The sequence below is a fragment of the Mustela nivalis genome (assembly GCF_964662115.1).
Source record: "Mustela nivalis genome assembly, chromosome: 14".
Lineage (NCBI taxonomy): Eukaryota > Metazoa > Chordata > Mammalia > Carnivora > Mustelidae > Mustela > Mustela nivalis.
In genome coordinates, this window is record NC_139033.1 from 15,452,702 (window position 1) to 15,480,081 (window position 27,380).

The 27,380-nt window shown below is 47.6% G+C and overlaps 1 long non-coding RNA gene across 1 annotated transcript in view; it reads left to right on the forward strand.

Annotated features, from left to right (window-relative positions):
* The first annotated feature begins 12,512 nt into the window (after nt 1-12,512).
* Nucleotides 12,513-27,380, forward strand: part of LOC309848338 — a 28,950-nt gene continuing 14,082 nt past the window's right edge. The window contains exon 1 of the long non-coding RNA XR_014302970.1: nt 12,513-12,570. This is a non-coding gene — a long non-coding RNA (uncharacterized lncRNA). The remainder of the gene's footprint in view (nt 12,571-27,380) is intronic.

Sequence of the window (27,380 nt, forward strand, 5' to 3'; positions counted from 1 at the left end):
CTGACTGTTGTCTCCCTCTGGACGGGGGAAATCTCTGCTTCTGTTAAGGGGCAGTGGGGATTAAGTTGCGCCAAGAGCCTGAACAGGGGAGTGTGGGGAGAAGCTGGTGGACACAGACCCAAGGCGAGGACAGGGGTGTGGGCAGTGGTGGGCTCCCAGGCGGGGGCTGGAAATTTGAACTGACAGTAAGACCAAGGGATTTAACACAGGGAAGTGAGTTTCCTCGGATGCTCACTGCGGAGCCTTCACTCCTCATTCGTTCCTTCTTCATTCTTCATTCACTTACTTATTCTCGATATAGTTATGGAGTGCCCACTCTGGGTCAGCCACTAGTAGGGGAACAGCAGCCAACACAGTAGAGAAAATACCTGTCCCCACGAAACCTTCCACCCGGCACACGATAGACATAATAAGGGAGTAAAATATCTGGGATGTTAGATGGTAACCTCTCTGCAGCGGAAACAAAGCAGGCGTAGACCTGGGGTGGGGGAGTAGGGAGTACCAACCCAGGGAAGGCGATTTTAGGCGAAGCCATCAGGAAGATCTCACTTAGAAGGGGTCTTGTGAGTGAAGAGCTCCTTACCAGGTATGTGACATGCAGAGTGTTCCACCCATTCTGTGGCCTGTACTAGTCGGCTTTTATAAGTATTTCCTGGGTAGAACTAACTGCGGGCTACTGATGGTGCCGTGTGAGCTGCTAAGGACAGATGGGACTTGCAGCCGCTCTGGCCAGTGACGCCGTAGCAGACATGTCATGCGTCACCCCCGGGTCAGGGCTTTCCTTGGCCACTGGAGAACCACCACAGTTTCTTCTCCCTTTGGGCCAGACTGAGTGTTAGGGCTCTGCATGGTGGATACCCTTTGTGCAGAAACAGGATGAGAAGGACCATGCCCACTTACTCATTGTAGGTGCATTGCCTTATCTTTGCTGGCTTAAGAAACACAACACTTCTGACCTAAAGCAGGGGTGTGGGGGAACCGGGGCACAGCCATGGGAGACAGCGTCTTCCCTGTATTACTGCTGTATGCCCTTGGAAATTTTAATTCAAAGTATCACTAAATTAAACAAACTCTAAGGCCGATTCCCAGTTCCTGGCTTGGGCAAACCCAAAGCATCCACCCCAGGGACAAGCAGATTACAGACTGACACCCATTTGTTGCAAACTCTGTCAGGGTCTATCACATTCTTTCTTAAGTCAGTAAGCTCAGATTTCACATTCCACATTAGTAGACTCAGAAATAGCTATGCTTCCAAGGGATATATAAATTATTATGCATGATAAGAGCCTTCATTCAGGACATTAATGGGGAAATTGGAGAGACGGGCAACACCTACAGGCGGCATTTAGAGAATCCGTGTAAGATGATTTCTGCACCTCCCTTTCCTGGAAGGCTTTTGGGATGTTGCCAAAGACCGAGATGGAAAAAAAAAAAATATGCAACTGGGTCAACCGTCTTAACTCTACCCAGGCTTGTCACAGTGATTTCTGCAAAATCTGGGGAGCCCGGAAGTTAGCACGGGCTGTTAGTGTGAGAAATGGCTGTGGGTTTGGCAGCCAAGGAAACTGAAGCAGCCGCACATTTGCTCATTATCAAGAGTTATTGTTTTGGGCGCTAGAGAAGTGTGAGCTAAGCAAAAATAAGGTCACCCGAACCAAACCGCAAGGTAGATTGTGCTTTAATAGACTAAAGGAGAGGAAAAACAGAAAGAACTGAAAATAATTTTCCTGTGGTTGTGATGCAGGGGCAGGGGCTCGGGGTAGCTGTTATGAGAGGAATGGAGTCGGGGGATTGCTTGGAGCGTTTCTGATGAGGTGTGTCTTCGAGACTCACACAGCCAAGCACCATCCACAAAACAGTGAGAACCACCATGACAGCATTCTATTTTTAAGTACTCTGTTTCCTGTTTACCCACAACCACACACTGCAGTGTGGCAAACAGCCAGGCACCTATCATTCTGTTTATCAAATCTTAATGTTTCCCCCAATATCCTGTAGTTTTTTTAACACCCCATGTTCAAAACTGTTGTGTTTAAGACATAACAGAAGCACTCAAAGCCTGAAGTACCAGTTCCCTAACTGCATCCCGGTCTGTCCCTCCCCGGGGAGAGCTCTTCTGCTGAATTTGGTCATCCTGGAATATAGTATAGATATTCTAAAACACAGTGCGCGCGTGTGTGTATATATGTATGTATGTGTTCTCTCTGTGTGTGCGAACATAGGCACTATGGATGTATACACACATGTGTATGTATACACACGAACACATGCATACGTGAACACGCGCATGCATACATACGTTCTAGAGATCAGTTAGCTTTTTCCAGAATTTTATACAGACGGGCATTATGAAATCTTACTTGCAAGCCTTTTTTAAAAATGTGTATATTTATTAGAGAGAGAGAGAAAAAAAAAGAGAGAGTGAGTGCACACAGGGAGGGAGAGGGGCAGAGGGAAAAGGAGACTCTGAAACAGACTCTCCGGGAGCACGGAGCCCAACACGGGGCTCGATCCAGGACCCTGAGATCATGAGCCAAAATCAAGAGTGGGACCCAGGGATCTCAGCTTCCTTTCACTCACTGTAGTGACCTCGGGGTTCATCCCTGGTGTCCTTTCTTGCTGATGATGCTCCCTATGGGGACATATCAAAACTTGTTTTTTAAATCACCTGTCCGTTGACATTGGAGCTGTTTCTAGTTTTTGGTTTTAAAAACAAAGCTGCTCAACATCCATGCACAAGCCTTTGTGAGCATGTCGAAGTTGTTTTGCTCTTAGGTAAAATAGCTAGAAGAGGAAAGGCTGGTCGTCTGCTGTGTATGTGCTTAACATTAGAAACATGCCTACCTGTTTTCCGAAAGTACTTTGCCTTCTATTATTTCGTCCCCAGTGTCTGAGAACAGCTCACTGCTTCGTCTCTGCCAGCATTTGCTAGGGTCAGTTTGTCTGTTCACTTTAAATTTAGCCACTGTAATGGGTTTGCCACATTCTCTTATTTTGATACTAATTTGCATTTCTCTATTGTCTAATGATTTCAAGTATTCTTTCTGTCCTCACTAACGGTTCATGTTTCCTTTTCTGTAAAGTGTCTTTTCAGATTCTTTGTCCATTTTAATGTTGGGTTGTTTGTTTTGTTGTGAAATTACAAGACCTCTTTGTAGGGCGTCTCCATCTGGTGTATGTGTTGTGAATATTCTAAGCGTGTGGTTAGCCCTCTTGTTTTCTTAATGGTGCTTTTCAAGATCCCAAGTTGTACATTTCAATGAAGTCTGATGTGTCATAGTCTGTGATTCATACTTTTAGTGTTTTGTCTAAGAAACATTTACCATAGTCAAGATTGCTAAAAATTTGTCATATATTTTCTTACAGAAATTTTGTAATTTTATAAGATTATATTTAGCGATATGGTACAGCCTGTGTTAGTTTTTATGTATGGTATGAGATAGGGATGGTGTTCACTCTTAAATACGGATATCCAGATGACCCACTACCATTTGTTGAAAAAGCTTTTCTTTCCCCAATTGAATTATCTTGTCATGGTTGTCAAGCATCAAGACCGCACATACATAATTATGAAATTACTTTTTTATGAAATTATGAAATCTACTTCTAAATATCCCATGCTATTGATGATTGTGTCTACCTTCTGCAAACATGTCTGTTTAAAAACTTTAGAGTAAATCTGGAAATCAGATATGTTAAGTCCTACATCTTTGTTTTAAAAAAATACTTTAGTTATTCTAGGTTGTTTGAATTTCCACACAAACTGTTGGACCACCATGTCAATTTCTACCCAAGTCTGCTGCTGTTTTGATGTGAGCTACATTGAGTTCAGACGGAGACAGTGAGAATTAACGTTGTAATCATTCTGAGGTTTTCTATCTGTGAACATGGTATACCTTTTTACTTAGGTAAATTTTACTTCTCTCAGCAATGTTTTGTAGTGTCTAAACCTTGAATGTTTCTGTTAAATTTATCTTAGAGTATTTATATTTTATATTTTGGATCCACTGTAACTTTTTCAAGATTCCATTTTCCAATTGGCTGCTGTTTGTAAATCCAACTGCGTATTTTACTTTTTTTTTATTTTTATTTTTTCCAACTGAGTATTTTAAATGTTTAAATCCATAACCCAGCAAAAATCGTGCAAAAAAAGTTTTAGTAACTGTTTTGTAGATTCCCTCAGATTTTCTCATGTGTAAATAGAACAATTATCTTCTGACCTCCAGACCTATTTTTCTTATTTGATATTATGCTTTCTATTCTATTCTATTCTATTCTATTCTATTCTATTCTATTCTATTCTATTCCATTCCATTCCAATCCAATCCAATTTTATCTTTCTTAGAGCTCTGCGATTTCCAGAAAAATTTTGAACAAAGGTAGGAAGAGTTTATGTCCTTGCCTTATTTCAGATTTGAGGGGAAAACAATGATGAAGTCTTTGATCGTTGCCTGGGAGGTTTACCGGGGTTTCATAACTGTCTTTTACCATTTGGGGGGTCCCACCTTGCCCCTGTTTTCTTCGAGCTTTTATAATGAATGGCACCTAGAGTAGGGGCACTCCCAGGAAATGGAGAAAAAGGCTACCGTGGGATCAGGCCGACTTGTCAACCTCCCCACTGTCTCCTGAACTCTCTCTGGCTCGGGAAAATTTTCACTCTTGGATGATAAAATGAGTCATTCTAAGCGATGATTGATGATAAGGTCCTGCTTTCTCTCCAAGCAGGGAGGAGAGTTCACAGATTGAGGCAGTAAATTAGGTCAGGTAATAAGCTGCCCAGGCTCTAGAAGACCTAATGGGACAGAGCACAGTCTAATCTCAGAGGGGTCATGCCTCCACACTATGATGGCCGTATCCCAGATTCCCTGTGAATCTCACTTGTGAGCTTCTTCGGATTAGCTCTACATAGCTGGCATCATTTCTTCTGGGTGGATCTGCACACAGTATAAGAAGATTTTCCTTGTTGCCCAAATCAAGCTGGCTTTGACTTTTCTTCATTCCTTCCTCCCTTTCTCCCTTTCTCCCTCCCTACCATCCTTCTTCTCTTCCTCCCCCCCTCCCTCTCTTTCTTTTCTTTCTTTCCCTGCCAAGTTTTAAGGAAACAGGATTCCAGAGCACTGCTCCCCAAGAGTGGCTGCACCAGGCTATGTCTCTATGTGCTGGCAAAACCCTGCTTGGAGTCGTGGCATGTCTACGCTAAAAGGAAACTGCTACTGACTCAGAAGACAGAGGATCTCCAGGGGGAATGTACCAGTGTGAACTTCCAAACTGTGTGGGGGCAAGAAAACTCACCCAGGGAGGACCCCTGCCTGCTATGACTGCTGACTTCTGTGGGGATTATTTCAGCTCCTGAGGGCATGGCCATCCTCCTGTGTTTGTGAATCATGGGGCTCAGCACAGGGCTTTGGACATCATCTGCCCAACAGTCTTAAAATATAGTTTCTGAGAAGCAGGTGTGTCCCGTAGATGACAGAACGTGTTGGGGTGTGAGGGGAAATTAGGGAAGAGCAGAGACGGACAGACTAGAGAACATGTGCTTATTTAAATAAAAGAGGCACAGGGACCCAGTCCAGCTGATTACCTCCACGAGGGAAGGGGAGTCAAGGAAGGCCAGAACCTCCAGAACACAAACCCTGGCTATTTCAAACACAAAAACTGGCTATTTTTAAAATTAACTTATAATATATTATTTGCTTCAGGGGTACAGTTCTGTGAATCATCCGTCTTACACTATTCATAGCACTCACCATAGCACATACTCTCCCCAGTGTCTATCACCCAGCCACCCTCACTTTGTTTCCAAGATTAAGAGTCCCTTATGGTTTGTCTCCCTCCCTGGTCCCATCTTGTTTCATTTTTCCCCTCCCTTCCCCCCCATGAACCTCTGCCCTGCCTCTCAAATCCCTCATATAAGAGAGATCATATAATAATTGTATTTCTCTGATTGACTTATTTCCCTTAGGATGATACCCTCTAGTTCCATCTACATCATTGCAAATGGCAAGATTTTGTGTTTTTTGATGGCTGCATAGTATTCTGTTGTATATATATACCATTTCCTCTATATCCATTCATCTGTTGATGGACATCTAGGTTCTTTCCATACTTTGGCTATTGTGGACATTGCTGCTATAAACATTAGGGTGCACATGCCCTTTCGGATCACTACATTTGTACCTTTAGGGTAAATACTTGGTTGTGCGATTGCTGGGTCATAGGGTAGCTCAATTTTCAACTTTCTGAGGAACTGCCATACTGTTTTCCAGAGTGGTTGCATCAGCTTGCATTCCCACCAACAGTGTAGGAAGGTTCCCCTTTCTCCACATCCTTGCCAACATCTGTCATTTCCTGACTTGTTAATTTTAGCCATTCTGGCCAGTGTAAGGTGGTATCTTACTGTGCTTTTGATTTGTATTTCCCTGATGCTGAGGGATGTTGAACACTTTTTCACTTGTCTGTTGGCCATTTGGGTGTCTTCCTTGCAGGAATGTCTGTTCATGTTTTCTGCCCATTTCTTGATTGGATTATTTGTTCTCTGGGTGTTGAGTTTGATAAGTTCTTTATACTAGCCCTTTATCTGATATGTCATTTGCAAATATCTTCTCCCATTCTGTTGGTTGTCTTTTGGTTTTGTTGACTGTTTCCTTTCCTGTGCAAAAGCTTTTGATCTTGATGAAGTCCCAATAGTTCATTTTTGCCCTTGCCTTTGGTGATGTTTCTAGGAAGAAGTTGCTGCAGCTGAGCTCAAAGATGTTGCTGCCTGTGTTCTCCTCAAGGATTTTGATGGATTCCTGTCTCACATTGAGGTCCTTCATCCATTTTGAGTCTATTTTTGGTGTGTTGTGTAAGGAAATGGTCCAGTTTCATTTTTCTGCATGTGGCTGTCCAATTTTCCTAGCACCATTTGTTGAAGAGACTGTATTTTTTCCATTGGACATTCTTTCCTGCTTTGTCAAAGATTAGTTGACCATAGTGTTGGAGGTCCATTTCTGGGCTCTTTATTCTGTTCTGTTCATCTGTCTTGATGTGTGTCTGTCTTGATGATTACAGTTTTGTAATAGAGCTTGAAGTGTGGAATTGGATTTCTTTTTCAATATTCCTCTGGCTACTCAGGGTCTTTTTTGGTTCCATATAAGTTTTAAAATTATTTGTTCCATTTCTTTGAGAAAAAAATTGATGGTATTTTGATAAGGATTGTATTACATATGTAGATTGCTTTAAGTAACATAGACATCTTCACAATATTTGTTCTTCCAATCCATGAGCATGGAACATTTTTCATTTCTTTGTGTCTTTCTCAGTGTCTTTCATGAGGACTTTATAGTTTTTTTAGTACAGATTCTTTGCCTCTTTGGTTAGGTTTATTCCTAGGTATCTTATGGTTTTGGGTGCAACTGTAAATGGGATAGACTCCTTAATTTCTTCTTCCATATTGCTGTTGGTGTATAGAAATGCAACTGATTTCTGTGCATTGATTTTATATCCTGACACTTTATTGAATTCCTATATGATTTCTAGCAGTTTCAGAGTGGAGTCTTTTGGGTTTTCCACATAAAGTATCATATCATCTGCAAAGAGTGAGAGTTTGACTTCTTCTTTGCCAATTCAGATGCTTTTTTTTTCCTTTTTGTTGTCTGATTGCTGAGGCTAGGACTTCTAGTACTATGTTGAATAGCAGTGGTGATAGTGGACAGCCCTGCTGTGTTCCTGACCTTAGGGGGAAAGCTCTCAGTTGTTCTCCATTGAGAATGATGTTTGCTGTGGGTTTTTCATAGATGGCTTTGATGATATTGAGGTATGTACCCTCTATCCCTACACTGTGAAGAGTTTTGATCAAGAAAGGATGCTGTACTTTGTCAAATGCTTTTTCAGCATTTATTGAGAGTATCATATGGTTCTTGTTCTTTCTTTTATTAATGTAGTGTATCATATTGATTGATTTGTGGTTGTTGAACCATCCTTGCGGCCCAGGAATAAATCCCACTTGGTCGTGGTGAATCATCCTTTTAATGTACCCTTGGATCCTACTGGGTAGTATTTTGTTGAGAATTTTTGCATCTGTGTTCATCAAGGATATTGATCTGTAATTCTCCTTTTTGATCGGGTCTTTGCCTGGCTTTGGGATCAAGTTCATGTTGGCCTCATAAAATGAATTTGGAAGTTTCCCTTCCATTTTTATTTTTTGGAACAGTTTCAGGAGAATAGGTATTAATTCTTCTTTAAATGTTTGGTAGATTTTCCCTGAGAAGCTGTCTCGCCCTTGGCTCTTGTGTGTTGGGAGATTTTTGATGACTGCTTCAATCTCCTTACTGGTTGTATGCCTGTTCAGGATTTGTATTTCTTCCTGGTTCAGTTTAGGTAGATTATATGTCTCTAGGAATGCATCCATTTCTTCCAGATTGTCAAATTTACTGGTGTATAGTTACTCATAATATGTTCCTATAATTCTTTGTATTTCTTTGGTGTTGGTTGTGATCTCTCCTCTTTCTTTCATGATTTTATTAATTTGGGTCCTTTCTCTTTTCTTTTTGATAAGTCTGGCCAGGGTTTATCAATCTTATTAATTCTTTCAAAGAGCCAGTACTTAGTATGGTTGACTTGTTCTAGTGTTCTTTCAGTTTTTATTTCATCAATTTCTGCTCTGATTTTTATGATTTCTCTTCTCCTGCTAGGATTAGGTTTTCTTTGTTGTTCTTTCTCCAGCTCCTTTAGGTGTAGGGTTAAGGTGTGTATTGAGACCTTTCTTGTTTCTTCAGAAAGGCTTGTATTGCTATATACTTTCCTCTCAGGACCACCTTTGCTGTGTCTCCAAGATTTTGAACAGTTGTGTTTTCATTTTCATTTGCTTCCATGAATTTTTTGAATTCCTCTTTAATATCCTTGTTGACCCATTCATTCATTCTTTAGTAGGATGCTTTCTAGCCTCCATGTATTTGAGTTCTTTCCAACTTTCCTCTTGTGGTTGAGTTCTAGTTTCAAAGAATTGTGGTCTGAGAATATGCAGGGAATGATCCCATTTATTTGGTACTGGCTGAGACCTGATTTGTGACCCAGGATGTGATCTATTCTGGAGAATGTTCCATGTGCACTAGAGGCGAATGTATATTCTGTTGCTTTGGGATAGAATGTTCTGAATATATCTCTGAAGTCCATTTGGTCCAGTGTGTGATTTAAAGCTTTATTTCCTTGTTGATCTTTTGCTTAGATGATCTGTCCATTTCAGTGAGGGGGGAATTAAAGTCTCCTACCATTATTGTATTATTGTTGATGTGTTTCTTTGATATTGTTATTAATTGGTTTATATAATTGGCTACTCCCATGTTAGGGGTGTAGATATTTAAAGTTGTTAGATCATCTTGTTGGACAGACCCTTTAAGTGCAAAGTAGTGTCCTTCCTCATCTCTTATTATAGTCTTTGGCTTAAAATCTAATTTATCTGATATAAGGATTGCTACCCCAGCTTTCTTTTGGTATCACTTATCTCTCAAATTCTCCCCTCATGAGCCAGTAGTTGTTTATCTTTCTTTTTCTAAGCTTCTTTAATCTCCATCATTTGGTCTTCTATATCACTAATTCTCTCTTCTGCCCCATTTATCCTGCCTCATTTATCCAGTAAGAGTCCCCATTTTTTATTGCACCTCATTAACAGCTTTTTAATTTCAACTTGGATTTTAGTTCTTTTATTCTCCAGAAAGGGATTCTGTAGTGTCTTCCATGCTTTTTTGGAGCCCAGCTAGCATCTTGATAATTGTCACTGCCTCTTGATTTTTTTTTTTTTTGAGGTGAGTTTTTCCACCTTATCATTTTATCCAGATAAGAATAGATGAACGACAGAACAAAATAGTAAAATGGTAGCAATAACCCCATAAAAATATAGTTTAACTAACCAAATTGGAAGAGACCTGAAACCAGGGGGAGAAGAAAGGAGTGGAAAAAATATATATGTATACATATATACATATATATATATATATATATATATACACATATGTGTATATATACATATATAGATAGATAGATAGATAGATGTTAGATCAGACTGGTGAATTGAACAGAGCCACTCAAAATTTTAAAGAAAGAAAAACATATATATATATATATATATATATATATATATATACACAAAATAAGGGTAAACACAGTGAAGGGATGGAATATGACTATAAAGATGAAAATATAAAAATATTTTAAAAAAGGAATTGCTAAGATGAGAAGTTGGTTGAAAGAAGAAAAAAAAAAAAGAGGAAATAATGTGATCAAGCTGGAGACTAGAACAAGCCATGTGCTAGATTTAGGGTATATTTCGATCTGTTAGAAGAAACTGTATCCCAAAATTTTAAAGAAAGAAAAACCTATATGTATGCAAAAATAAGGTTAAATACAATGAAGGGATAGACTATGGCTATAACAATGAAAATTTAAAAAGATTTTAAAAAAAGGTATTGATAAGATAAAACAGTTAAAAAAGGTTAAAATAGGAAAGAGGAAAACTAATAAAAAAAAGAATAAGAAAAACATTTTAAATTTAACTTTGGAAGACTAAAGGATCATGGGGAAAAAACCATGAATTCTATGTGCTGTATTCCCCTAGCACTGGAGTTCCACAGTTCTCATGGATCAGTCATTGACCAAAGCCATTGGTCTTGGCTGGATGTTCTTTCTGATCTTCTGGGGGAAGAACCTACTGCAGTGATTCTCAACTGTCTTTTCCCAAGGCAGAACTGGACCGCCCTTGCCAGGGTCCGGGCTAAGTTATCTGCTCAGGTTTGCTCTCAGGAACTTTTGTTCCCTGAACGCTTTCCATACTGCTTTGTAGGACGGCAGTGAAAATGGGGGCCTCCCAGTCTCTGACCATGTAGGATCTGAGAGCTCCGGGGCCTGCTCCTCAGTGTGTCCTCAGAGAAAAGCAGTCTGTCCCTCCCATCTCTCTGGTCTCTGACTGCACTCCATGCTCACCCGGCCTGTGATGGAACGTTTCTATCTCTGGCGCACGGCCCTGTTTGGAGCCTCCAAACCCAGCAGTCCCGTGCCACTCTTCCTGAAGAAGGAAGGTTAGTCTCCCTGGATCTGCCACTTGTGGGGTCCCTGCTGGAAAAGCAGTGTCCCGACTGTGTCTTGGATCACAGTTGAAGGTAACCTCAAGCTGAGAGCCCTCCTTCGGCTCCGTGTCTGCAGTCGGCTTACCCACTCTGATACCTGGGGGCTCTGCCACTCAGTCACCCCTTGTCTTTCTGTGACCCCAGGGACCTGAGACCATGCTGTCCTCGAGAGGGCTCCACCCCTGCTTAGCCTCTGGAGCGATATCCCTCCGTGGAGCCAACTTCTAAAGTTCTGATTTTGTGCTCTGCTGCTCCGCCGTTTGCTGGGAGCTGGCCCCTCCCCCCACTGTCTCTCTTCCCGTAAGTCGCCTTGGATTCACTTCTCTGCATGTCCCGCCTTCCAGAAAGTGGTCGATTCTCTGTTCCTAGAACTGCTGGTCTTCTTCTCTTCGATCTCCTGTTGAGTTTGTAGTTGTTCGGGATGGTTTGATAACTAACTAGCTGAACTGCTGGGACCTACGATATTTAGGTTTCCTTCTCCTCTGCCATCTTGCTCCTCTCACAACTGGCTATATATATATTTTTTAATTTACTTATTTTAAATATTGATTGAAAGAAACAGTACCCGCATTGGCAAGCTATGGAAGGTCAGCAAAGAGCATGGACAGTACCTGATGGGTTTTCCTCCGCACAGTCGGCAGAGTGCCCAGTGCAAGGGAGGGACTTCGAGGGACTGTGTCCCCCTATCCCACCTGTTCACCTGGTGCTGCGTCCCACGGCCCAGCCATATTGCTCATAGATCCTGTGCAGGTGGGACGTGGGTGTGGCTGAGAAGGGGGCATGTGTAAACCACCCTCCCTGACCCACTTGTCCATATGGGGTCTGAGCGGCCCCACCATGGGCTGGAAGGTGGGCAGGGAAGAGTCTCTGAATCTGAGGTGGTGTGACAAGGCCCTGGGGTGTCAGGGGAGCCAGTGCTGGAGGAGACTTGCAGGGAAATCATGAGAGGAACCAAGGATCCCGAGACGGCTTGGCAGTTTCGGGAGAATTGTCTTCCCCGACAGCGGGCCAGAGTGATTGCTCCCACCGTGAAGCCCTGTGGTTGCTCATTCTGATCCTTGTCTGTCCTTACGCAGTCGTCCTCAGCCTGGGGGATCCTGCTGCCGGGAGACGGAGACCTCTGCCCCTTCACAGCAGGGAAGCATCTGGACCCACGTGTCTGGGAGACCGAGGTTGAGACATTCTGCTTCAGGGACGCCGAGGCCCCGAGATATTGTAGCCGCCCTGATCAATGTGCCTACAGTGGCCCTGCGAGTGTTGATTTCAGTTTTTAACCAACCCGAGTCTCCTGCTTTGGGGGAAAGGCCCCGATCTCTTTTTAGTCTTCCCTACAGGTGACTCTGAAGGTGATCAAAAGCCACATTTCTGGGTGGCAGGCACTCAGCAAGACAATCCCCATGCGTGACCACTGACCGTCACCTGTGAGGAAGACAGCATGCTGGGCTTTTTCATGGAAAATCTGTAACTCCAGGTAAGTAATAAGAGACGAGCGTTTATGGAGAGATTAGCAGGGCCAGTGATGCCTCTGCTGCTTCCTGTCCTGTTGGTGGAGGAAGGAGAGATGAAGCAGAGAGAGAAGACACCCTTGCCTCCACGGACAGGACAGGCCACACGGGTCAGTGCCTTTCTGGGAAGCTCCAGCAGGAAGGCGGGAGAGGGTGGGAGATGACACCTCGCTGACGGTCAGGACGCTCTGAACCAGCTCACCATGTTTCATTGAACACGATTTCTGTCTGTAGCACATGGATGTATACAAATCCAGACAGAGACATTTGTCAGGAAAGCGACAGCTTTTACTTAACACGTAGCAGGTGCCACGCCAGCGCAAGCTGCTGGGGCTTGGTCATCCTGTGACGGGCTGTTCTGGACGCTTGCTCCTGGCGGAGGGTGGGAGGCTAGGAGCAGATCCCCCTGCCAGGGTCTGCTGCAGACACCACAGCATCATCTGGTCCTGTCGCCACTTTGGCTGTCATCTGTCTCTGAGCAGGAGGGCTTGACAAGTTGGTACAGCTGGAGGAGAAGTGGAAGAAGTGGGGAGCACTGCAGTTCAGAGACTTGTACCCAGATCCAGGAAAATCTACACTCGGATCTCTGCTTTGTCCCCTGTGGGCTGTGAGCACCAGGCAGATTCCCTGAGCCTCAGTCTTCCCAGCTGGTTATGGGGATGGTGCAGCTCGGCTCAGAGGGCTCAGCAGAATGCCTGATGCTCAGCGCAGAAGGTCAGTTGTAGAGGAACTGTGTTGTGGACCTCGCAGCGCTGAGTTTCGTGCCCGCCTCAGTCTGTGTGCTGTGCATTTCGGGTTCTCGGCAGAGGTGGCCTGCGGGCATGCTGGGTTTGACCATCCAACATATTACATCTTGTGCATTCATTTTCAAGACTGGAGGTTAGGAATCTTACCCAATGTTGAGATTTTTGACTTGAGATTTGGAGATCTGGTGACTCTGAGCCAATGGGCTTGTAGCAGGTGGAGGCACAAGATAGTCACCTGAGTACGTGGCCATCGTGTGGTGTGCGCTCTTGGAAGGATGGATTTCTCTCCAAATTGCCTCAAGTGTGCCGACGTCTTGATAAGCAACACCTGACTTCCCGCGAGTGACATCAATTTCAGCCCTTGTTCTGGAACTGAAAAGGCCAATGCTTCCATTTAGCTCAGAGCTTTCTAATTCTGTCCTTTGTTTGAATTCCTTCTGGACAATTCTGTTTGGTGTTCGGCGGTGATGTTTATCACAAGGGCAGAGCTGAAGAGGAAGCTTTTGATCTCAGGCAAAGCGGTACAGGTGGCCAGGTGACAATGACCGTCTGCGTTATTACAGGGGTCCCTCCTTCCCAAGTGCTCTGTTACACACCCTCTGATGTGATTCTCACCTGTGAGGCGACACTTCTTCCCAGCACCTGACGAAGCTGATAGCTGGATCCTCATTTAGACATTTTAGGACTGTGCTGTTCCTCTCAGCTTTTTAGAAGGTGTCCTGGGGTCCAGCAAAGCTGGGCGACTCCTGAAGGGACGAGCCATATCTACCTCCTCTTGCTGCTATAACCAATTAACTACAGACAGTGGCTTAAAGCAAATGTATTATCTTACAGCTCAGTGTATCCGAAGTCTTACATGGGCCCCCTGGGGCTCTAGTGAAGGTGTGGGCAAGGCTGTGTTCCCCCCGGGGTCTGTAGGGGAGACCTTTCCCAGTGTCCAGAGGCTGCCTGCATCCCTTGGCCGGGGGCGCCTTCCATCTTTGAACTGGCCGGACTGGTCAAGGCCTTCTCAAACTACTTATGACGCTGACATTCCTGTTCCCCTCTTTCACTTATAAGGACCCTCATGATTACATTGGGCGACATAGTCACAGGTTCTGAGGACTCGGATGTGGGCATCCTGGGGAACGTTATTGTGTTTATTGCATGCACTTAAACAGGTTCGTTACTGATGAACTACTCAGAGCCTTTAATAGACAAAAGGCGTGTGCTAATCCACAAAGGGAGGAGTGGTTAGTGTCCCCACGGCGACGGGCCTCACGTACTGTCCCACTTACAGTGCTGTCTTGTGTTCCATCATGCTCGGAGCGCAGCCCACTTTCCCTAGTCACACAGCCCATTGGGAGTGGTCCCCTGCCTCCCACTTCAGTGTTACATTGAGACAACCTCCTTGTCCTCTGCTGAGGGGCAGACGGCACTGGCTTTTTGCTCTTCTGTGGTGAGCACCCGGCTCGACTCTGACTTCGGCTGTTGCACTAGGATTCCCGGGAGAGCCTGCTCCCTAAGGCGTTTTCCTAGTAAGCCCATGTCTCATTCAGGTCTCAGCTCAGCTGTCATCTTCCCAGAGAGGCTACAGTGGTTCCTTCTCGAGTGCCCTTCGCCCTGTCAGAGGCTGGTTGGAAGAGGAACTCAAGGGGCCATAGAGCCAACGCTCTGAGCCAACTCATATCAGCCCATCGAGTAGCGCCGAGTTGCAACTCGGTCAGGCTGAACCCCTGCCAAGGGAGGGAAGTCTTTAGTGGACAGTCATGATGCTCTGTGTCTGTGCTTTCACCTCGCAATGCCTTTGGGATCAATGTGAAGCTGTCTTTAATGATTTCATATGTGTTTGCTTATTTGTTCTTCAAGTGGGGGGATGACTGCCTTCTCTAGACCCAAGCCAGCCAACGAGTATGTTTAGATCGATTTGTATTCCCCAGGACCGGTCTCACGGGCCAGAGATCGACCAGGAAAGCCTGTGGTCCAGGGACTGTGGGGATGCGGGATGAGAACTTTGCGTGGCTGCTTTGCAGCATTTTCCTTTCAAAAGGGGTCTCACCCACGCTGTGTGCTGTGTGTTGGGGGCTTACCTGAGGCCGTCCCCTGGAAGCCCCTTATTAATGACAAAACACAAGTGGGTGTGGAATTTTGCCTTATAAGTTCTGTGTGGGGTGCGACACTGTCCTAGTCTGGGCTTACCTCTCCCCAGCACCAGTACCCTTTCTGGGGAGATGTTTATAAGACAGATCTCTGGATGGGCGCGCTCCTGTCTCTGCCAGGACCAGGGGTGGGACGCCGAGTCTCTAGAAACGCCTGTCAGTGCAGCGTGGACAGCAGCCCCTAACCTTGCTCAGTGGGCTCTCCCACTAACTCCCCAAACCTGGCTCCTCCCCTGAGCCCAACTTCTTTCGTCTTTAGCCTGAGATGGTGTTTAAAGGGATGGCTTGGGCCATTTTGGGGAGTGCTGTTTTCCTGGGTCTCTCCCAGTACAGGAGGTAGCATGTTCTTAAACCTGTTTGTTTTTCTCCTGTGAACCTGTTAGTGCCCAGGGATCTCAGCCGAGAACGTGGAAGGGCAGAGGGGAAGTTGTTTTCCCTCCCCTACGTAGTCATTAGTGCTGTTCACAGATCTTTCCAGGTTTAGGGCACAGGGGTCCTATGACGTAGGGCAGTGCAACTGAAGGTTGATGTGTGACCAGAAATCGACCATGTGGCTTGTGGGCTGGATGCGTTATTGCCATCACGAGAAAGCCCCGAGAGATCCTTGCCTGGGCATGTCACTGTCCCATGGAGGGGCTTCTGTCAGCCTGCGGCCCGGCACATGGACCCAGTGTGTCTGCGTGTCCGTGTAAGACAGCCTTTAGCTAACCTAAAATGATGGACACATACGTGAGGGGGAAATCAGCCTTTGCTGTTTGAAGCCCTGCTATGCAAGGGATTTTTATTTTTTTAATTAATTATTTTATTTTATTTTTTTACAGCAGGGTGTCTCCTCTGCCCTGTTGGATTCACCGTCTCGTAGGGGTGTCTCCAGCACAAATCAGTCAGAAGCATGGAGGGCCAGAGGGGGGCCTCCCATGTGGGAGTGACTGAAAAACACAGCCCCTTGACTGTGCGTGGCGGGTCTGCTGGAGCTCGGTGTGCGGACTGGCCAGCCTGTCCCAGCTGGAGGGGACGCAGTGAGAGTGGGTGACCTCTTCACAAGAGGCAGCGAGCCCAGTCCACACTAGATGCTGAAGATGTTGTTGGCACCGTGATCTGCTGCGGAGAGCCCTGGATGGGGGGGCAGGAGGCTAAGCCCACGGCCAGGGAGACCCCTTGAGATCTCTCTGTAGGTCACTCTGCGGATCTTGAGATCTCTCTGTGGATCTTGAGATCTGTTTGGTCGTCCACAGCTGTGGCAGGTGGGGTCTCATCTCATCTCACCCCAGTGACTTCTAAACTGGGGTCTTCGGGCACACACAGAGTAGCTTCTCTGTCCTGCTGTTTCAGAGTGTGGTTCTGTGGAAGTTTCTGTTCCATCTGAGGGGGAGCAGAGTAAAGGACCCCCAAATGTGCCACTTTGCCACGTGGATTACTTCTGAGCTGAAGCGATTAAGACCTAGCAGACTCAAGAACAACTTTTACCTCCCCCTTGACTACCTATAAGAATTTAGATCAAGAGTTAGTCCCAAAGACAGCTTTTTCTCTGAAAGACTGATCCGCGTGGCCGACTCCTAATCACCTGACACTTCCCCAGCCCCTCGTCCCGGGAGTCAGCCTCCTCGCCTCTGCAGCCCCATGCCCTCTCCCCTTCCTCTGCTCAGGACGGCACATAAGCCCCAGCTGCCCCACAGGCCCTGAGTCTCCTATCTTGGGGGAGCTCCCATACTTACAAAATGAAATCTGTTTTCCTTGTGTTAGTCTTCCTCATGTCAATGTGGTTATGAGACCAGAGAACCTAGAAGAGAATGATCTCATCTAGAGATGAATAAGCTAGAGGATTATCTGGCCAGAGAACCTAGGAGAGAAGAAGGGAAGTTTTTCCCTCCCCTGCAGATTACAAGGAGGACCCATCCTGTTGCCGGAGGGGCCATCTGGGCGGGGGGACCGTGCACTGTGGGGCTGAGAGAATCCCGGCTCTCCCCTCCTGCCAGCTCTGGGACCCTGGTGAGCTTGTCCACATTCTTCAAGCTAATTTCCATTTCCTCGTGCACCAAGTCACTTGGGAACTTGGCGCAGTGAAATCATTGTAGATTCTGAGGCTATGCCAGGCACGGTTCTAGGCAGAGGAGTAGGCAGCAAACACCACGTGGAATTTATAGCATCGTGAGTGCGGTCATACTTTTAGTTCTTTTTATTTATTTTTTATTCTGTTATGTTCGTACAGTACGTCATACAGCACATCATCAGTTTTTGATGCAGTATCGGTGACTCATTGCTCGCGTATAACACCCAGGGCTCCATGCCATCCGTGCCGTTCTTGGTACCCGTCCCCAGGCGGCCCATCCCCCACCCCCATCCCCTCTGAAAACCTCAGTGTGTTTCTCAGAGTCCACAGTGTCTCATGACCTGTCTCTCCTTCCAGTGTCCCCCTGTCCATGTCCCCCTTCCTTCTCCGAATGTCCTCCGTACTCTTCCTTATCTTCCACCCACGAATGAAACCATACGATGATTGTCTTTCTCTGCGTGGCTTGTTCCACTCCGCAGCATCCTCTCCGGTTCCACCCGTGTCGATGCAGAAGTTGAGTGTTCATTGTTTCTGGTTATCTGAGTAATACTCCATAGTGTACATATGGACCACATCTTCCTTATCCATTCGTCCGTTGAAGGGCATCCCAGCTCTACCCACAGTTTGGCGACTGTGGACATTGCTGCTAGGAACATTGGGGCACAGGTGCCCCTTCTTTTGGCTCCTTCTGTATCTTTGGGGTAAAGACCCAGTGAGGTTGTCCCTTCGTCTGTAGATCCTGTTGGCAGTGGGGGAGGGGCCATCCCATAGACTTGGCTCACGTTCGTGTGCTTAAATGTGTACTGAAAATACATAGCATTGTGAAGGCCATGGATTACGCGGAGATGTAGTTACCAAACTCCGTGAAATAGGAGCACAGGCACTTCTCTATTACTGAATTAGTAACAAGAGCGAGTGGCAGGTCCAACGGCTCCTGTAATTTTGCAGTAGTGCTGGGTGTAATTGACGTTTTGAAACATCTGCTGTGACTATAAGATGATAGGAAAATATCTGTAATTCCCACTGGTGATGAAGTCGCCGATACTGCTAAAACTACCACTATGGTTTGTTGCTTATATTTTTAATAGAATCCTGCAAGGGAAATGTGAAATTTACATTAGAAGTTTGTGAACATAAAAACACCCTTCTTATTGGACCCAAGATCATGAAATCCATCTCTGGATTCCCCAGTGTCTTCAGATCAATAGTCCTTCAAGTGGGGAGATGAAAACTAGAAAGACCCAGAAGTAAAAACATGCAATGACAGGATGTGTATGTTTTAAGTCAAAATCAAGCAGGGGGCAAAGGCGAGTGGGTCGGGCTGAGGGGGCTGCTCTGGGGTATGGTCACGGAGAGCCTGGCGGGCGAGTGGTGTCCAAGCAGAGAGCTGGAGGCAATGAAGGAAGGAGGAGGTCTTCATCTGGAACAGACCCCTTCCCAGGACAGGGAAGAGAAGTGCAAAGGCCCTGAGGTGGGGGCGTGTTTGCTGCATTTGGGAAACTGGAAAGTGTTTATATTCACGGTGGAGCAAGTGGCAGCAATGGGGGCTGGGTCTGGACAGTTCACACGGGGGCGGCGCACAGGGCGGGCTTACAAACGGGGGGCACTTGTGCCGCCGCCAGTGTGCTGCGGGCGGAACCGAGTATGCTGCGTCTGCAGGAGCTTTGAGGTTTCTGTGGGGACCGAAAGCACTGTGACAGGGTGATGGGTGGCGTCATAAGTAAGATCACTGGGAGGTGTTCATTGCTCAGTCCCTCTCCCCCGCAAATAGATTTCGACTCAGAGACCAATTTTAGGGTTGTGGAAAAACTGGGCGGACAGTGCGGAGTTCCCTCACCGCCCTGTTGCCCAGCCTTCCTCGGCGTTCAGCCCAACCCAGGAGTCGCGGCTTCCTGACGATCCTTCTTTCTAAACCCAGCCGTGCCTTTCAGCCTCAGCGTCTCGCAGCCGCAGGACCCACCTGCCGGTGATAGACTGGGTTTCTCTCGCCATGTCATTTTCAAGTTTCCGACTGTGGGTGACAAGGGATGCTGGCATTTTCCAGTTATGTAACAGGAAACGTTAGAATACTTTTATTTAGGGGGCCTGGGTGGCTCAGTCAGTGAAGCATCTGCCTTTAGCTCAAGTCATGATCCCAGAGTCATGGGACGGAGTCCCGCAGTGGGGGCTCCCTGCTCAGTGGGGGGCCTGCTTCTCCGCCCCCTCCCTTGCTCTCTCTCAAATAAATAAAATCTTTAAAAAAAAAGTTCAGCTGCTCCAGCACCGTGGTGGACCCCTGCTGGAGGTGAGAGCTCTTGCCTTGGGAAGGGGCAGGTGGCCTAGCAGAGGCATTCCGAAGGTCTGAGGACCAGCGTGCTGCCCAAGGGGGGGTCGCTCCCGATCTGTGCGGCGGGAGGACGTCCTTCTCTTTCAACCAGCACGACCAGCCGTATTCTTCCACGTGGCCCCCTGAGCCCTGGACTTAGGCCTTACTTGCTGTGTGACCTCAGGAGAAGCCCTCCCTCTCTCTGGGCCTCAGTTTCCACTCTGAAATATGGGTGTGGACCAGATGGTTTGTTTCTTTTCACTTCTTGTTTTTATTCTCCCAGCGTTTTATATCTGCAGCGTTTTATATCAGCAGATCTTGCATTATGAGCCTCTGACTGTAGTTGCCTTCAGGCTGCACACACGCATTTACAGGGTTTCCCTGTTTGCTTCCGATGGCTCATTTTATATGTTGACAACAAGGCGTGCATTCTCCACGCACGTCTTTACAGCTCAACACTTCCCACTAGAGGTCAGTAGAGGGGACCTGAAGCCTTCTGTCTGTCATAGGTCATCATTCCAGGATACATAATTTATTCCTCCTTCCATTTTATTCAAACGCTCACACTATTCCCAGGTTTGGGTTTTATTTTGTCTGTCTTTTTAAAAAAGATTTTACTTATTTATTTGTCAGAGAGAGCGAGCGAGCGAGAGCACAAGCAGGGGAAGCAGCAGGCAGAGGGAGAAGCAGGCTCCCCATGGAGCAGGGAGCCCGATGCGAGTCTCGATCCCAGCACCCCGGGATCATGACCTGAGCTGAAGGCAGATACCCACCCGACTGAGCCACCCGGGTGCCCCTATTTTGTCTGGTTTTGGTTCTCCCCAAACAGGGACGCCACAAGCCACGTATTTCACACAACTTCCTGTTACTCGTGCTGATCATTTTTTCACACCTGGAGATCAGACAGCAGGATCACAACGCTTGCATCCTGGCTCCCGTTAATTTCTGCCAGGTTCGTTTTCTTGCGAGCAGCATGGAGGATACAGATTCCTCCCCATCCTTGGCTGTGAGCTGTCACTCTTTGAAAATCTTGCCAACCTGGGGAGTGGTTAGAGCCCAGAGTTCCATCTGACAGGCCCCGCATGCCAAGGGCCTTAAACAAACAAACAAACAAACCACATGTGAAGATCAAGGTCACACAACAGCAGCAGCTCAGCCCATTAAAGCCACTCATGGGGACCATGGGTCGGGGTGCAGAGAAGCCCCAACTTGAGACCCAGATGGTGGGGCACCTAGCAGCCCAGCTTGTGCCATGCACAGAGCCGTGACATGGGGACCTGGTGGGAACATGCAGAGCAATGAGGGCTCAGGTCTGGCAGAGGGCCCTGGGCTGGGGCGTTCTGAGCCTGAAGATCTCAGGGTACAGCAACCACTGGGGCCCTGGGGGGCAGGTGTCATTGTGGCAGCAGCTCCAGGTGGGGAGGGCGGGCAGCAGGGGACTCTGGCGGCCCAGCTCAGCATTGGTGAAGACTGTGGGGAGCAGGTGTGGAGGGGTTTCCTGATGGCAAAACCCCTCACAGCGACCCACGACACTTGACCCTCATGGCTCTCAGGCCCTGAGGACTGGGGGATGGGGTGCTGCGTCCTCCGCTTTTCCTCACGTCCATTCCGTCCTGTGTTTGGAGTCCGCACTTCCCGGGCTGCTTCCTCCTGGTCCAGAGCCTCCCCAGGGCGATGCTGGTGGTTGTGGTGGTTTGCTTGTTTTTGCTCTTTGGACGTGCAGGCCACCCAGCCCTCTGACCTTGTGCCGCCTTGTGGGAAGATCCGTTGACCGTGTGTCCATTCACTCAGGGGCCTGTCTTCTGTCTTCTGTTGCTCTGTGTCCGCTTTGTGCCCGCGCCACGCCGTTTCGGTTATTATTACTGTGATACAGCTGGAGGCCAGGGAAGGGGAAGCCTCCAGCTTTGTCCTTCCTCTAGATGGTTTCATTTGTTTAAGGGCAGTCAGCTCCCACATGAGTGGCGGCAGCGTGAAAACGAGGCAGGGGGCACCATACGCTCTGAGTCACCCGATCTGGCAACGGCCTCTGCCCTTCCCGCGTGCTTCCCTGGCCCCCCAGCGTCGGACGCGAGCCCTTACGCTACAGTGTCAAGTGGGAATGCGCATGATATTTCCTCCCAGGAACGGCACCAGCTTCCAGCAAATGGCTGACTTGGTCTTCGGGGGGCCCTCCTTTCAGACGGAACCTACAAGAATTGGTGTCCGTGGGCTACGTGCTTAGCGGAAATCTCCCGCTGGGCCCATTTAACTGGGTCCCCTCATTGTCCATCTCTCATTTCCATTCCCAGGGTGGCACAGCTGGCATCCGCCCCAGCGTCAGTCTGTAGGGAGGGACCCCTTGAGCACAGCAAGGAGCAAGGTTGTTATGAAGCAAACGCATTTCAAACCTTCAGTTCCTGTTGACTTCTGCAACCAGCGGGTGGCATCTTTCAGGGAAGAGTGTGTGATTGTCAGCTTTGACTAGGACAGTGGTAGTAGCGGACACTGCTCAATGAATGGTCCGGGGCTCTTAGAAAAGTAGACACACGTCCTCATGGAGGGGCGATCCTTGGAAGCAGTGGGGCTGCCTTTAAGCTTGCTGCCGGTTGGTAGGGGGCCAAATACTGTGATTCTGTAACAGAAACCGAGCCGCCTGCCTTGGACAGTCCATCCTTCTGGATTTTAAGAGTCCTTTGTAAAATCAGAAAGGCCAATAAAAAGCCAAAATGAGCAGTTTCCTCCTGTCTTGTTAAAGGCCGAGAGAGACTGGGTTTTTCTTTCAATAAGCAGTAAATACCATCTTCGCGTTTTTCTAAAGAGGAACGGGGCTGTTTACTTTCCGTGTTATTTTACGGGGGTCTTAAGAAAAATATCGATGGATATTCAACTGTGTGGGGCAGGATCATGGCCACGCATGGCGGTCTGAATTCAAATCACTTCAAAACTCAGTTTCTTGGTCACACTGGCCACATGGCCAGTGCTCAGTAGCTCGACGCTGCCTGTTAGGCCCCGAGGATAGAGCACTGCCGTCTCACTGCACAAAGGTCTGCTGCAAGGCGAAGACACGATGCCGTTGGACGGGACGGGATGCGGGAAGCCGAGCACGGCCTTTTGCGGGACGCACTTCCATACCTCTGCCCCCCCGTCCCGAAGCAGGACGTGAGTGCGGCCGGAGGGCGCGGCGGGATTTCTTGGGATTACAATAACTGAGCAGAGCCTCTGAGTCCGCCAATTGTGGATCAAACAGAAAAAGAAAATACTTGTCCTAATTGTCCTCGTAAGTTTTAATTTTGTAAATGAGGCAATAGAACAATCCCTTCATGTTCTTCGGACATGCATGCTCTCAGGCTTCACCAACCACCGCAGGCTCCCCTCTGGGGAGTAGGACGTGGCAGGAGCAGTCTTGTAACATAACCTCCAGTGACGTGTGATTCACATCAGTATAAGTTTCTAAGAACCTTGTTCCTTGCCCTGTTCTGCTCCAGAAGAGACGGGTTGAGTTGATTTTGATGAAGGGAACGGATCAACATTCTCTATTATATTTTCCCTTGAGCAGAGTGTTTTTCTCTCTTTTTTTTTAAACAGCAGGATATTTCCCAGGTGGGTCTTAACTGTTTCTACTCTGCTGCGATGCTGGCTCTTGAGTCACTGTGGAAGGTCCTGGGCTGGGGAAGGGGACAGTGTGCTTTGCCCTGCCCCCCCCCCAACACCCCCGGTTCCGGACCCTCAACCTCAGACGTGAGTCCACAGAAGACGACCTGTGCTGTTCTGTGTTCTGTCCTGAGGCGCCTCCTGGGTTTCGGGCCCTCCCCCGCACGTTGGCACACAGAATTAGCGTCGACACCTGCTTTACCTTGACAGCTCCCAGGGCAGCCCCGGGGGGCAGGCAGACATGGGGCCTTTGTGGGGGCCGGGACGTCAACCCCAGAGCAGCCATCGGACCCCGCTGGGCACCAGCCGACTTACAGTTTCCACGGTGTATTTAAATAATGTCTTTACTTCAGGCTCGATTTTTAACAGTTTTACGCCTTCCCTCTGGAGTGTTTTCCCTCCGTGGTGCCATCTAATCAAGTTTTAAGCTTTAATTAAACAGCTGTCATTTGCTTGGTAGTCCTGTGGCAACCCGATGTTTTATTAAATTTTAATCCAGCCCAAGCTGGGGGAGATTTCTTCAGACAACAAAGGCATGCCATTAACACGGTGTGCTAGAGAAGAGCAGAGCCGGCAGGAGTGCGGGGCAGGGGCAGCGGAGGAACTGGAGATAAGCTGGGAAGGAATTATCAGGAAGCAGGGGCGCGTGTGGGTGAGTTCCGGGGGGGGTGGACAGCGCAGAGGCTGGAGACCAAAGGTTACACTGGCCTGTTCTCTGCCGTGGCCCCACTGCCCCTCCAGCTCCCGTCTCTGCCTTGTCCTCCCTCTGGGTCTCCACACCTGAGCCTCCTCCCCACACATCCGTCCGCTCATCCGTCCGCGGCTGTCCGTCTCCGCTTATCTATGCGTCTAACCTTCACCCCCTTTCATTGTTCCTCCTTCCGTCCCAGGATGAGCCCGCGGAGGAGTGGGTGACTGACAGCAGGGATGCTCCCGGGTTCTGGAGGGAGCCTTCCCTCCCCCTGTGATAGAAATACCTTGCTTGTGAGCAGAAATAGCGTCCCCAGAGACGGTTTTCCCTGGTGTGTGTTCATGCCACCTTCACGGTTGGGCCAATGGCACACAATGCTGTGCCTTTATATAGTTTCTTGTTTTTCTTTAAATGAATTCACCTTTTAGACTTAAAACAAAAACAAAAACAACCTCCCCCACCACCAAAACACCTTAATTTAGCGACACTGCAAGTTGCCAGTCCAGAAACATGACTTTTGTGTACGTTACATTTCGTAATACATGTGAAAATGTAGGGGCGCCCGGGTGGCTCAGTTGGTTAAGCATCAGACTCTTGATTTCCGCTATGTAAAAAGTAACAAAAATAAACCAACAAATTAATTAATTAAAGAAATAAAACGACAAGCCAAAACCAAAGGTAAATCCATCTGTGTCATGCATTGTACTTGGCTCAGTCACAAACTCGTGAGGAGAGCATGGAAGCCCGGTTGAGGATGCTTCCCCAGGCTCGAGCAGGTCTGGGCGGAGACATCTCCTCCTTATTTGAGGCACCCTTCAGTGGAGGCCTTCGAAGGCAGCCATACCTCCCACTGGAGAAAGCTTTGGTAGCCCACATACCCAAATGGACAATTTCAGAAAACTGGATTTCTGCTTCTGACAAGCTTAAGCGAGGGTCACCTCCCTGGTGGGCAGCATCACTGCCTAGCACCTGACCCCGTCACACACCACCTGTACCCTCCAGCCCACCTGAGTGTCCCCCCGCCGCATGGGGTCCTCTCCATGGGGTGTTTCTCACCACACTTCTAATAGGACAGATCGCTGAATAGTGGAAAATTCTTATACGCTGGTCTCTATTAAAAAGTGGGCAAAAATGACAGACCTCACTCTGTCCCTCTGCGCCAGGATTCTGTCTCATTCCAGCTCATGAAAGTGACACTGGGCGATGGGAGCACACTCTTCCAGAGAGCATTTGGGGGTGCTGAGGGCTCAGGGAATAGGATGACTGGAGAAACAGGTGAGGAATGTAAGGTGTTTAGCCATCTCCGGCATGGAGTCTTTGGCCAGAGTTTTAGGCGTGATTTCAAATGTGACTTCACGGCTTTGTGGCTCTTCAGACTTTGGCAGGTTCCACTAAATCTTGATGCCTTAACATCCTTTGTGTGGCCTGGAGATGACAGTGGTCTAGCTGAATCCACCTACGCACAGGTTCGCCCTGCATCAGAGCATGCAAGGCAGACCCACCAAGCATCAAACGAAGCTCTGAAATTCCTTAAATTAAATTTCACTCCCAAGGATTTGGGCTCTTTGAGACTCCAGATGCAAGAGTTAATTCCCCTTTATTCTCCTTGCATTTGGTTGTTGCTTATTTCCTTGGGTCCTTAGGGGCCAGACGGGGTCGAGGAAATTTAAGGGGGTATAGGAGGAGTCCCAGATAGATTTTGTTTTTCTCTCTCTTTAATTCTTAGCATATGTAATTGAATGGCCACGTGTTAAATGTGTAAGTCATGCGCTCCCTTCTGGGGGAGAACCAGGGAAGGCTGCATTTGTAAAAAAAGACCTCACAAATGTTTGACTTGCCCTATGGACTTCTAGGTATTTGTATGTGCTTAGGTTTTTACCTCACCCGACTGGAAGCTTCATGGGCTCTAGGATTGGGTCACAGGGGAGGGAGGAAAGAGGAAGAAAAGGGGGAAGGAAAAGCTGAAAGATCCGATGATGACATGAGCACCTACATGAGTTGTCCCATGCTAGATGTTTCCTGGAGCATCTGAGAATTCCTTCTCACTGGAGGTGATCCTAGAAATATGGAGCCTCGATGGTCAAGTGGGTTTTCGGTGGGTGGGGGCTTGGACCTCGGTAGTTAGATACCGTGATCCAGGTTCTCTCTGGTCCCCACGGAGCGCCTGTAATCCAGAGAATACGGAACCTCCATCTTCACAGAACCTCTACTGCATAGTGTAACGCTTTCTGCTCTTGGTAGCAGGACGTAGACAAGGGGTATTAGTAGTGAGACTTTCTTGTTGGCCAAGCCCCGTTAGATGCACGTCAGCCGAGTCCGCTCATTTATGCCTCCAGCAGGACTTTAAGGTAAGGAATGCTACTAGCTCAGTTTTACAGACGAGGAATCCAAGGCTCTCAGGAGATAAGTGACTTCTCCCAGGTCTTCTGGAGTCAGAGTTCCCAGCAGGAAGCTCGCCCCGAGCCTGTGCGTGATTCCTCCATCATCCTTTGGGACTGTGGAGGACAAGGTGAGAGACCCCGCCCCACCGCTCCCCCATCAGAGGGGTCAGCGGGCCGAAAGTGAGCTTTGCTGCATTTCTAACATGCTCTGGTTTTCAGGCACACCACCTTAAAGACACATTTTCTTTTCGTTGCCAAGTTTCCTTGAAGATCTTCCCAGGAAGGATGAGACATGCATTTCCAAAGTGGTGATCGTTTCACACCTCTTTTTCTGGTGAAGGGAGGGGTTTTTGCTTTTATGGGCTAGTAAATGACCCTGTGCCTAAATTAGAGCTCCTGGGACTCCCAAAGCCCGCCACTCATCATTAGCAGGCCCTTCACTCATTTCCTTTTTGAAAAAGAAATATAGAAAATTCCGTGCTGGCCCAGAGACAGTGGCCACCAACTTATCTTGGCCATAATTGCATCCAGGCCTCTGGTTTCTGCTGGACTAGACAATAATGAGCTGCTAAAGACCTAATAAGAAGATGTTAATGTGTTTAAGACTTCCTGCTCCAGGGAAGCCCTTTGTTTTTGAGTCTGGTTTGTGAGCGCTTAAAGCAGTGTCTTCTGATGGATGAGCTGTTGTATGGAAAATTAAAATGTCCCTGCTCTTTGCTCAGCAATGTGCAGAAAGCTGGCTTCTAAGGGAGAAAGATTTTGGCTTTGAAAGAGCATCTGCATCCCATGGGTTAAGGCCCCACACTGAGGAATGAGCTCCTGGAGGCTGGGTGGA